This window comes from Rattus norvegicus, chromosome 15 (genome assembly GCF_021556685.1).
Source record: "Rattus norvegicus strain SHRSP/BbbUtx chromosome 15, alternate assembly SHRSP_T2T, whole genome shotgun sequence".
NCBI classification, from domain to species: domain Eukaryota; kingdom Metazoa; phylum Chordata; class Mammalia; order Rodentia; family Muridae; genus Rattus; species Rattus norvegicus.
Window position 1 is genome coordinate 88834261 of NC_141548.1, and position 13607 is coordinate 88847867.

The 13607-nt window shown below is 40.9% G+C and overlaps 1 pseudogene across 1 annotated transcript; it reads left to right on the forward strand.

Moving 5' to 3' along the window:
* Nucleotides 1–1913: 1913 nt before the first annotated feature.
* Ldha-ps2 (lactate dehydrogenase A, pseudogene 2) lies at nt 1914–8809 on the forward strand (annotated as a pseudogene). Its single transcript, XR_015638508.1, has 2 exons — nt 1914–2096; nt 7516–8809. The product of XR_015638508.1 is annotated as a lactate dehydrogenase A, pseudogene 2 (transcript).
* The last annotated feature ends 4798 nt before the right edge of the window (nt 8810–13607 follow it).

Sequence of the window (13607 nt, forward strand, 5' to 3'; positions counted from 1 at the left end):
TGCTGGGGAACCATGCTATTAAGGTTGCAGTGCACCACGTCAAGAGAGTTAGCTCAGCACAAAATGGAGGACTAGTTTTGTGGTTCTTATATTCTTTGTATTGTGTGTTGATTGCCATTTTTAGAGAGAAAAAAAATTAAACAGAGAAGGGGATATAAAGTGGAGATTTCTGACTGTTTAGAGATTCAGTTATATTATGTGTTGTGTACCTGGAAACGGAGAGGACGTTCTTGATGAATCAGACACATGGGAGAATGTGTTTCTGAGAACAGACATGTGGTGTTTTTCTGGAAGCTGCCTGGATAAAGGACATGTGATGTTTTGGTAGCACAGAAGCTTGCAAGAACACAGTACTCGGAAATCATGTGTGGCATCGGTTCGCTTCGCCGCTCTTTGCGGGTCTTCATGGCGCTTTGCCAACGCTGGTCTTCGCTGATGATGCTGTGGCCTCGGTTTACCTTGCCTTCTTCACTGATCATTGCTCTTCATGGCTTCATCGAGATAAAAACAACAAAGAACTTCTGGTGGTATTCCAGCAGCTTCTTGCTGCTTCTGCGGACTCAGGCCTTGCGGTTTCTTCTGGATCAAACTCCCATCGCTGATTCGTCAATAGTGTTTGCAAGTGGATCAAGCTACTGCTACTGACTTGTGTGAACCTAACTGCGGATATCCTGACAATGCAGATTGGATTCACTCCCAAGAACTGTTTCTGAACAGGTCCACATCCTTCTTTGTCCTGTTCACATTTCCTTTCCACTACTTCCGGCGAGTGGTAGGCTAGAAGGGAGATTAGAGCACTTAAAATCCCTTGTTGAAATAGGTTGTAAAAATTCTGAGCCTACAGGTCTATTTGTCTATGTTTGTTTTTTTCTAGAGTGGATGCTACCTACTGTGCGGTAGTTCCTATATGTTAGAGTCGGAAACCATAGTATATCCTATGATTTCAAACCTTCTTTCACACTGCTGCTCTGTAATTTTCCGTTCCCTTTTCATAATTTTTAATGCAACTGTATCTACAAATAGTTAATAGGCCCTCTTTAAGACTTTGTCTTCCTTATGTATCCACAACCACACCCTCTTTCTGCTTATCTACTGCTCTCATTCAGCATCCACAGCCAAACACATCTGAATACACCTCGTGCTGAACAGCTTCTGCATCAGCACCATCCCTGCTTAGTGCAGTTAGGGAAAGTCTTACACATGTGCTCATACACATTCACATGTCTGCTGTTTTACGTTCTTTCCAATCAAACATTCACTGTCTCACTCCAGCTTTCTTACCTCTTCTCCAGAGTAATATTTTATGTCTTCTTTATTCTCACGCCCCCCCAATGAAAACCTCTCTTACAAAGCCCGTGGACACAATCAGCTGAGATTGAATCTCAGCTCTTGCCCACTTAGAACCTGTGTGTATATGTGTGTGTGTGTGTGTGTGTGTGTGTGTGTGTGTATATATGTATATATATATATATATACATATATATATATATATATATATAAAATCTGATAAGGTTTTTAGCATTGTAAAACTAAATCATCCTAATAATCTTGTAGGAATTATTCTGTGGTTATTTCTATACAGTAACTCTATTCCATATCTAGTATTTTCGTTATTATGAATCTTACCTTTAAAAAAACTACCAGAATTTTTATTTTACTTTTATATAAATTTATTTATTCATTTTATTTTATTAAAAAGTAAATACTGGCAATTGAGTAAATGACATTAATAAATACTGGTATTTATTAGAGCCTAGAAATGTGTCCCTCTTATGAGTAATTAATTATTTTGTTACTATTAAGTAGTAATAAGGGTGCTGGAGCCACTATCGCTGAGCCTAGGCCACGCTGTTGCTGCTTGCCCATCGTTCCCCCATTGTGCACTTGCAGTCCCAAAAGATTCAAAGTCCAAGATGGCACCCCTCAAGGACCAGCTGACTGTGAACCTTTTAAAGAAAGAACAGGTCCCCCAGAACAAGATTACAGTTGTTGGAGTTGGTGCTGTTGGCATGGCTGGTGCCATCCGTATCTTAATGAAGGACTTGGCCGATGAGCTTGCCCTTGTTGATGTCATGGAAGACAAGCTAAAGGGGGATGTCCCACGCGCGACCTCGCCAGCAAGAAAACACGCGGGGACATACGAATCCTTGCGGCAGCCAAAACCTTTTATTAAAATCTTATGGAGAGAGCGCCCCGCGCGCCCGCATGGCGCGGCTTATATACACCCTAGCGTGGCGCATCCACACCTGATTGGTCGCTTACCCATGATCTCATAAGGCACGCCCCGGAGTGGGCAAAGACCTGGCACGAAGGCACTCTTGCACATGCGCACACAGTTAACTTCCTGAAAGGAAGTCCGCTGGCGCGGCGGAGGCCAGTGCCATCTTGTAATGGCAGAGGCTATCCTGGCCTTCCACGTGGGGCGCAGTGGAAGCCAGTGCATCTTGTGGTGGCAAATGTTAAAGCGGCCCTTTACATCTCCCCCTATTTATTTATATTTTATCACAAATCATTTATTTTATAACAAATCATGATCACCCTATCGCGTGCAATGAGGAAACCTCAGCAATGTGGAAGGGCTGATCAAAGGATCATTGAGTCTCTCTCATCCCAGTGCAATGGATCCACAGATCCATGGGGTGCAAGAGCAGAGAACTCAGATACTGACTAATTCCTGAGCATAGATAACCAAATTCCAGGGGAGGCCCCTAGTACAATGGCCACAAGTGCTTGAGTGATAACGGCCTTGTCATGTTTCTGTTGAGATCTGAGTTTGCAAACCAACAATAGCATGAATACTAATCCATAGCATAGGGATGCACCAAACAGAGCCACTCCCGATAAGTAGCGGGCACCTCATCTGGTTCACCTCAGCTGTTACCACCAAGGGCCGTAGTCAAGCCGCTCCTATAATAGAATTTAGAATTCCCAATTGTTAGTAAATACTCCAGAAAGTTTACCCACTGTGCTTGTCTAACAATAGATTGGGGGAGGATAACTCCAGACACTGCAGACACAATGTCTGCAGCAGTAATGGCTGCTACAATAGCAGCAAAAGTGTCAAGGTCTTTTCCAGGACAGTTCAGGATCTCTGGAACAACCAGCAGGCAATGGAACCATTTCTGAGATCTGTACAACCAGGGCAGAGTTCCCCAGTCCACAGCAGCTTTACGCAGGTGGCATTCCTGTGAAGCTACAGTCTGTAAAATGATCAGTTAATGCAGCAAGAGTCACCAGGGAATGAAGGCGGCAGCAACGGCTGGAGTCCAGTCTTCTCCAGAAAGCAGCAGTGCACAGAGGGTCAGAGAGCAGGCCATAGTGGGACGGGACACACGCAGTGGTAACACTGACTGCAGCAACGCCAAAATCTCTGTGATGAGATGACAAAAGGTGAAGGGGAATCTTCTATCTTCCTCTCAGGGCAGAGGAATGATTCCAGGGACCCGAACCACGAGAGCTGAATCTTCATGTAACCAGGATCAGCAAGTCTCAGCAACCACTCAGGCAGCTGGCACACTCTTGTAGCATCCTGTAGAAAAAACACAAACATTCCCTCTTCCCCATATAAAATATCTGGACAGGATCATGTCAATATGTGGATCTTTCTATTTCACCTAGGCAGAAGTATGCCTAGTTGTAGGGTGCCATAAACTTTGGCATCCAAATTTTAAAATTGAAATAAAAGGAGCATTATTTAGCATACAGGGATAACTCCCCCTTTTTATTTATAAAGATATAGTAAAGATATTATTTATTAAGGTAAGTCCTCGAGGATTAGATTGAGGACACTGAGCACTTGTATTTATAAATTGACTTGTATATCAAATTATTGTCTCCAGCATTATTGTTTTGGATATATAAAGAATGAGATTTTTTGACTAATTGTTCCTACGTAAGGCCTACAATCTGTCTGGTATCATTGTCCTCCCTTGTTAAAGAGCCCAGGCAATCCAGTTTGAGTTCTTAAATGTCCTATAAAGGAACAGTACTTAGTGCTCTTAACCACTAAGCCATTTCTCTAGCACCTCACAAACTTTATTTACCTAAACATAAGCATTAATTAGAAATGCCAAATCCTGTAAATATTGTCCAATTTCAGTCTTACTAGAAATCCCTGAACTGGCAGGGTGAGGCTGGGAATAGAAAGCAAGCAAATGGAGTCTTCCTCTTTTCATATCAACTCCATTATCATTTTCAAAGAGGTGGGTCTATGGTTTTGTTTAGTTGTCTGAGCCAGAGCACTGAAAGGACAGTGAGTTGTCAGACAATTTACACTGAAATCACTCACTGATTTTAAGTAGAAAACCTGTCTCTAATAAAGCATTAAGTAATTGAAATCAATTGTAAACCAAAAGCCACACATTGGCTATCAGTATATGAATTGAAAGCTTGATTTAAAAACAGTGGCTAAACTACGGAATTTAATAATCTGTGTTGAAGCAATAGAAACTCAAGAGAATAAACAAGTTATGTAATAAACAAGTTATGATTATACATGTAGCCTTTTCATTAGATGAACCACCTATAAATACAGTAAGCGCATTTCCTATGGGTTGTATGCACAAATATACAGGAAGTACAAAAGCATGTAAAGAGTAAAATTATCAATTTTGTCTGAAAAATTTGTATATGTAATAGGCCAAATATCAGTATTTTGTAATAACCAATTAACTGTTGTTTGGAATAAGATATGTTTTATCAGGTTTCTTTTTAAAATACTTCCATGACTCTAGTCCACAACTCTGTATTAACACAGCTGAAGCTTTATCTCCAATGTGTATAACAAAGACCTAAGTCCTCTGGTAAGGTGAGGTACTTAGCCAATTAACATATCCTTAGAAGCTTGAAATTAGTTTCAAATATTCTTTTCTGGAGTAGTGTAACAGCTACTCCCCAAATATTAAAGCTCATTTTGAGAGCAAAGGTTTGTAGTAAAAATTTCCATATACACTGAAAGATTCAAGGTTCTAACTTCTTACATCGAAGAAGCAACAAAATTACATAATATAAGGCTATTAGCCATTCTTAATGATATCACTCTATGGGCTCTCTAAAATTATAAGCAGGCTCACGAAATGAAAACTCAAAATCAATCCTCTAAATCTATCTTGAAATGGCAGTTGGAGTAGGGAAACTGACTGTAATGCTCTCACAAGTTTCAAAACCTCATCAATCCTTCGTAAATCTTGTAACAATCTCTACCTGTTTGATTTTTTCTTAATTAAAAATAAGTTTGAGTTAGTCAATGTAACACTGGCAATCCTTAATCACAATCTTTAAGTTCTCTTTGTAACACCTGAGCACAACCACAAGGTCACCTGAGTTCTGAGTACATGACTAGGCAGCTGTCCTTGGGGCAGTGGAATTAGCATTAAAATACAGATAGCTTCAGGGCAAACCACAACTAGGAAAGCAAAACTCGACCTCCAACAAACTAGTACAAAGTTTGACTGCCAATTCCTATATATGAACGCACGATGGCGTAGTCTCTAGTACCTCAACAAAGAGACATTGTCCTAAATTCTTTTAGAAGCCTGGTTTCTAGGATAAGAATTCCATAAAAGTATTATCTCAATTTAGACCTGTTTCCCTTGGTTGGCTCATGCTACATGTTGTCTAGAAATGACTCCATCCAAATTACCAGCTTTATGTCAACTTTCTGTTACCAATATTATACCTTTTTAACCATATCCAATAACTAAAAAGGCCAACAATCTATGACCAAGGCAAGTAGAGCATATTTACACATTTAAAACCAATCAGAAACAAATTGAAGTGGCTACACATATCTTTAATATTTAGACCAAACACCATTTTTAACCTTTTTAGCTATGATTTTAAGAGAAGCACCTTGTTACCTGTTGAGTCAAATAATAAGTCAGGGATTTCTCTAAGAGAAACAGCTCTCAACTCTTGTACCAAAGAAGCTGAGAAGCTGCTGGCGCCTTTAAGATCAGCTCGTGCAGACGCTTAGCCTCTGGGCAGCTTCTTCAGCTAACCTATGTTCCTAGCTACAGGTGCAGGGCTCTAAAGGCCTGATTGAAACTGTTTTTTATTCATTTGTTCCTTTTTGAAACGAATTAAAACCAAATCAAGGTGTGAACGACCAGCAGATAAAGCTTTTACCATTTTTTCTTTTGAACATGAAACATAAAATATTTAAACAACGAGAAGCAAGAACCACAGACATAAACTGACAGACATGGGGAGATCCTGGTGCACCAGGGACAGACAATAGACAAAGAGGGGAAAAAACCAGATGGTGTTCACGGTGACTATCCACTCGAGTGGAGTCAATATGGACGATGGATTGTCTCAATTCCTGGACTAGTCCATCAACGTGTTGAAACCCAATTCCTGTAAGATACTGAGATATATTATCTGAGCAGCACGACTGACATTTGCCAATGGTATGGAAGTGAAACACAGTCCTGAATATTTTTACTCACAACCCAACTACATTAACTCCATCAAACTGTGCATGGGCATTGAGATGTCCTTTTGTTTGATTCTCCTGAATAAATTTTCAGGCAGTCTGCCTCTATCAAGCCTAATCAGTATGACTCTGCAAAGCTTATAGAGCCTGATCACACCTTTTACCAGCACAAAGACAAAATTTTTCTCCCAAAATACTGTGTTCCTTTTATCTCCTTTTCTTTTCGTTTTTTCTTTAGAGACCTTTCCTCCCTCTGACATACTTTCTTGTTGCTCTGTAAGGACCCTCTGACCTGTCCTAGCGGCTGTAACGGTTTCCCACACAAAGAAAAAAATAAACAAAATTACCAGCCTTGTCCACGAAGGATCCATAACTTTCGGTTTCTTCACAGTTTTTGCAGGGGTCCCTCCCTCAGTAGCCGAGGTGGCCACTGTCCCCGGGGCGTCCTTTCCCCGTACTATCACCTCTGACGGTGGTAAGACCGCAGAAGGGCCTGGTGCTTGAGATTGATCAGTATCATTTTTTCGTTGCAACCTTTCACTATGCTCCGTTTCTGACATGCTTTCTTATCATGTCTCTCGGAGTTTACCTCAATTCCTGCTGCTTCTGGATTCTCTCCGCGGATGGAGGACTCCCTCCCGGTGCCTGGCGATGGTGTGGCGTTTTTTATTCCGGGTTTCGGCACCAAATGTCCCACGCGCGACCTCACCAGCAAGAAAACACGCGGGGACATACAAATCCTTGCGGCAGCCAAAACCTTTTATTAAAATCTTATGGAGAGAGCACCCCGCGAGCCCGCATGGCACGGCTTATATACACCCTAGCGCGGCGCATCCACACCTGATTGGTCGCTTACCCATGATCTCATAAAGCGTGCCCCGGAGTGGGCAAAGACCTGGCACGAAGGCACTCTTGCACATTCGCACATAGTTAACTTCCTGAAAGGAAGTCGGCTGGTGCGGCGGAGGCCAGCGTCATCTTGTAATGGCAGAGGCTATCCTGGCCTTCCACGTGGGGCGCAGTGGAAGCCAGCGCCATCTTGTGGTGGCGAATGTTAAAGCGGCCCTTTACAGGGGGAGATGATGGATCTCCAGCATGGCAGCCTTTCCCTTAAGACACCAAAAATTGTCTCCAGCAAAGACTGTGGTGTGACTGCAAACTCCAAGCTGGTCATTATCACAGTAGGGGCCCGTCAGCAAGAGGGAGAGAGCCGGCTCAATTTGGTCCAGCGAAACGTGAACATCTTCAAGTTCATCTTTCCAACATTGTGACGTATAGTCCACACTGCAAGCTGTTCATTGTCTCAGATCCAGTGGATATCCTGACCTACGTGGCTTGGAAGATCAGTGGCTTTCCCAAAAGCCTAGTTATTGAAGTGGTTGCAATCTGGATTCAGCTCGGTTCCGTTACCTGATGGGAGAAAGGCTGGGAGTTTACCCACTGAGCTGCCACAGGTGGGTCCTAAGGGAGCATGGCGACTCCAGTGCGCCTGTGTGGAGTTGTGTGAATATTTCCAGCATTTCCCTGAAGTTTCTGAACCCACAACTGGGCACAGATGCAGATAAGGAGCAGTGGAAGATATTCACAAGCAGGTGGTTGACAGTGCACGTGAAGTGATCAATCTGAAAGGTTACACATTCTGAGCCATTGGCCTCTCCGTGGCAGACTTGGCCAAGAGCATAATGAAGAACTTTAGGCAGGTGCATCCCATTTCCACCATGATTAAGGATCTCTATGGAATCGATGACGTCTCCCTCAGTGTCCCGTGTATCCTGGGACAAAATGGAATCTCAGATGTTGTGAAGGTAACACTGACTCCTGAGGAGGAGGCCCGCCTGAAGAAGAGTACAGCTACCCTCTGGGGAATTCAGAAGGAGCTGCAGTTCTAAAGTCTTCCCAGTGTCCTAGCACTTCACTGTCCAGGCTGCAGCAGGGTTTTTATGGAGATCATACAGTTCTCTTCTGAGCTGTTGTTAGTATGGTTGTGTTGAGATGGTCTGGGGAAAAATCTCAGTTCCCACAGCTCTACCCTGCTGCTAAGTGGTACCTGGTTAGTGTGACAGTCTCACTGTCTCCAAGACACACTGCCAACTGTGTGCAGGGTTTGATTACCCTGGGAGCCTGCTGCATTGCTGCACTGCCCACCGTCACTAAACGTCACCTAGAGCCAATGAGTTCCCAGTCAGTCATAGCCTGGCTCCAGTGTGCAAGTCCACTATGCATATCTTGTGCATAAATGTTCTCCAGGACATTTCCTGTATTATATGTGTCTGTAGTGTAGATTGCAATATTATGTGAAATGGAAGATCTACATATGGATGGTGGAACCAACCACACAAGTGTCACATCAAGGAAAACACCAAATAAACCTTGAAAAAAAATAACAAGAAGAACTAATGTTGTCAATTTACCTTTATTTTTAGAAAAAGCGTAGCTTAATTGGCATTCATAAAAGATAGTAGTGACGTCAGTGTTATTATCAATGCGTAGCGATAGATTATAGGTAAGAAAATAGATTTTTGTCTAAATAAATTGCTCTTAGTGAAGAATGTAGTTTAAAAGAATGTTTTATAGGTTACACTGTTGTAGGGAGCCGTATTGGATTTGGGCCTGGCCGCTTTGTGACTGTACAGCTCAAGGTGGCTATGTGACTCTGGGCTGTATGGCCACAGATGCTCACTCCTAAGATGGCTGCTGTAAGATTATGAGATTATTGGACAAAAGCCTCTCCCAGGAAGATTCAGGGAACAATCACAGGATGTTTCAGCCTGAGCAAAGCTACTGCTCTGCCCTGAGCAGATTCCTGAGAAGGGCTCGGCCTTTTCAAAGAATATGTCCCCGGAAGACTGTTGCCTCTTTGTTTAAGGAGAATATCTTGCAGTTTAGTGATTCACCTTATATCCTTGGGCACTTCTCAGTACTCCCCCACCCTAAGCTTCAGTTCCTGCTTCAATTCCTGCTTCAGAACTTTAAATACTGTACATTCCTCTCAATAAACGAGACCTTGACAACAGAACCTTGCTTAGTCTCCTTTTCTCCCCCCCTTGACCCTCAGGTAGCGCCTCTTCGGGACCCTGAATAACTGGACCTGCTGGACGGGTCACACTGTCACATTGAAAGTTACACATTGAAAGTTAAACAATATGGAAAATATAAACTATAAATATTATACATTCAAGAAGAGACAGCATCATGATAGTCTTTTTTTCTCCCCTTAGAACTGCATTTCCAATCTTTCCTCCTTATTTCTTTTTCTTGGCCTTAGGTTGCTGAGGTGTTGTTTAACTTTGTATAAGATTTTCAAAGCAATTCATAAATTCCATATAATCTAGATGTAGATACAAGTTGGATTTCTTTATTGTATATAAATACCTTCAACTTTATGGGGGTATTATTTTTCTTGCTATTTAACAGTACACAATTTTATTTGATTAGACTACTTAACACAACATTAACTACTATGATTCTATCATTCCATTCCATTAACTTTCAAAGAAACAAAATTTCTTCAATTTTATGCTTAAAAACGATTTGATTAGAGAGAAGAAGCAATCATTTTGGATAATTTCGTCTTTGGATGCTGCTGAAAAGTTTGAGCAGATCTTCAAATTGTTGACTTGAAGATGACTCTCCTTTAAATATGGTGAATAAATGACTAATATTCTTCCTGTTGTATAATTCCATGCTTAATTTTTGTTAAATGAACAATCAGTGGAAAATGAATAGCTTCATCTATTATCCAAGCTAAGTAAGACAGCACTGAAAGCTAAAATACTCCTGAGACTATGTAAAATACTTTCCCAAAGCTATTTTTATTCAACTGACAAGATAGACCATTTCTATTCTATGCAAGAGCGTAAAATGAATAAAAATATTTTTCTGGCCATCATCCCACAGATAAATTATGGAAGAAAACCAAAAATAATTTAGACATAGATTGATGCGTGATATTTATGTGTGTTGTACTGTGTAGGGTAGGAGCCAAAGAACCTTCAAAGAAAGAAAGGAGATCTAAGGTTTCACTGTAATTCCTAAGATTTGTGGTCATTGAGAGTAATGAAAACAGGCATACTAATGATAGGATTAATACAAGCTCTCTGTACAGGTGGAGTAGAGACATAGGGTCTAGGTCCTAGAAGAGTGTGCAAAGAAAGGAATAGAAGAAGGGGAGAGGTGACGGGATAGGGGGCTTATAGACAGGAAACCTGGAAAGGGAATGACATTTGAAATGTAAATAAAAATATCCGATAAAAATGGTGGGAGGGAGAAAGGAATAGAAGATTTAAATCAAATCTCCCAAATCTAACTGCTTGTTTTCTTCTCTCCTGATGGCTGAAAAAGAGCAGATTCCTCCTTAGAACACAACTTTGACAGCTCTCTCTCTCTCCCTTTGTTTGCTATCTCTCTTCTCCCCTCCCCGCCCCACATACTTGGAGAATCTGACTTTTGTTATATCTTCTACTCATCCGGTCATATGCAACACTTGCATAAATTGCTCAATGCATGGCTTCATGTTAGAGAGCTTTCTCTAAGAACTGACAAAATACTCAGTCCTGTGTGCTGCTGGGTATCCAGATCCATGACAGACTGAAGATCAGTATTTGCTCTTAACGTTTATTATTCAAAACTTGGCTGGATTGATAATGAAATAGTGAATGAGTACAAATAGGGGACAAGCAGAGCTATTTTGTCAGGAAATGAGTTTTCCCATGTACTATATGAATTTAGAGAGAGCATAAAGATAAAAATATTTAAAGGAAATTATAAATATGAAATTTCAAGAAAATTAACGGCAGCATTAAAATGGATACCAAACTGCAGATACTATGAACTGTGTATTAGCATAAAAACGCCTTAAAAATAGAATACAGGATTTCTTGATCCTCACTTCATACTGTGAGAAATTAATTCCTAAAGCCTTTAATGACTTAAGGAAAACCTGGGTAAAAGCACATGACTAAACTTTCCCTAAGGTTGGGTAGTATCTGCAGAAAGAATTGAAGGTAAAAGAAACAAAGATTACAGGAAAGGGATAGAGAAAGTTATGGAGCGAGAAGAGAGTCAGCCAGGACTACATCTGTAAGTGTTTGACATGGAAGGTTGAAGAAATGAGGAAGGATGAGCAGGGATTAATGATGCTTTTCAAATTACAGTTGAGATGGGCAAGGAAATAGCATTAAAGATTTCAACAACTGTTTAGAAAATAAGATAGCTTCTTTAACCAGCTCTCTCCAGGATACCGATCAAAGCCTAAGTATGGGATGAAAGATGGCAAGCATTGTATTTTCTTTCAAAGAAAAATAGCTTTGCAATGTATGAGACAAAGAATTATCTAATAAATTTTGGTCGAATAAAAAAGATTGAGCAATGGAAGGAATCCCTGAGAAGGTAAATTAATGAGAAAACAGAGAGCCATTATTTACTATAATTGTTTTCATTATTAACATCATAGTTTTTAGGAAAGGGTGAATAGAGGTAGAGGGTTTATGGCTTGTGGCTTTTCAAATAATAATGAGAGGTATAATTTTAAAATTTGAGGATCTGCTGCTAAGTATCATTTGATTCCCACAATTAAGAAATTATCACTGTTATTTCAGAGATGATGCCATTGAGGGTTTGGAACCGCAACAAAAAAAGCTCGTCAAGATTATACAGTCCGTATACATAGTGTCTAAGATGTTCTGTGTCCACTCAAGTCCCAGGACATTCAACAAGAGCCTAGTGCTATTTCTTTGCCAAAGACATCATTTCTTTAAGACAATGCAAAAGCAAAAAGGGAGGGATGCTCACATATTTTTGAGTAGATGAGGAGTACAATTGTGTAAACATGAGTTGGGATGGTTTTAATTTTCTCAGTAGGAGGTGAGGTTATGTGCTAAGAGGGAGGGAAGAGGGCTGGCATTGGGGATTTGAGAGCCTCAGAAACATTTGGAACAGCTGCAGTGAGGAATGCGACAGGGAGTCAACAAGTGATAAATAAAAGAATTGCTGAGATACAAGGAGGGCGAGGGCACAGTTGAGGTCAGTTCAATTGGTCGCTATTGTTTAGCGATTTGGTTTATGAATACTGTGAGAGGAATCAGACCAACAAAAAAAAATGTGGAGGCTGAGAAAGGAGAACTCAAAACACTACGGAGAGGAGGGATCTTTAGGCCAGTTTTAAGTGCACCCTTGACCTGATTAATTTTGCCTGGTTTGGGCAGAGGAAAGAGAAAGGATGTGGCTCAAAAAAGAGTGCAGCAACAAGCTTCTGCAGTAGATGACTACGGAAGGAAGGAGGATGTAGGAAAAGAGGAAGGATAGGAGAGGGCTGACTAATAACAAAATACTTGAAGGAAACTAAGAGTTAAAAGCCAAGACTTTACTCATTTTAATCATTTCAGTAATGGGAGAAGAAAGATCCAGGGTCAGGCTACGGGACATCAGGGACCACGCCTGCACCCTGTAAGTATGCTAACTGCAACGAGTGAAATGATTCTCTTTTTATAAGCTATGCTTACAGGATTTGTGCGGACAAAGAGTTCCATTTCCTGAGCATGCATTAGTAAAACCAGATATGCCTCGCATCGTGTCTTACAAACTCCAAGCTTCACACGTCACATGTCCTAGGAAAGCCTTTCGGGGAAGGTACACACCTGTTAATTGTTACCAACGCCCTTAGACATATTTTATTAGTTAGGCTGTGGGGCTCTAGGAGAGTTTTAGCCCTTGCAGCTGGATGAAGCCGCACATTTTGAATGCCTGAAACTTGACCTAAATGGTGTTGACATTAGAGTGACTGTGAGTGATGGAAAAGGAAACAGAAAATCTTGGATTTTTTTCTTTCCCCTCGACAGAGACTTCTTCTCCTCAAATTAATAACAACAGATTTAAAAATATCTCTTGAACTGCGGAGTGCTGCCAGCAGTACAGCTGCCTCCTTGTGAAAAGCTCAAGGGGACTCCTGCCTTCCACTTTAAGTCCTTCCGCTCATAAAACGGCCCTCGTTGTTTTGCTAGAGTGTCTTTTAGGTTAGTGTTTTGTTTTAATTTTTTAATTTAATTTCTCTTCCTTTTTAGGGTTTAAGTGTCAAGCGGAAAGATCTTCAGTGTTTGATATACATAACTTCTGCAATCTATATTTATTTAACTATGCATTACATAAAACAAAAAAGGGGGAATATAATTAAATT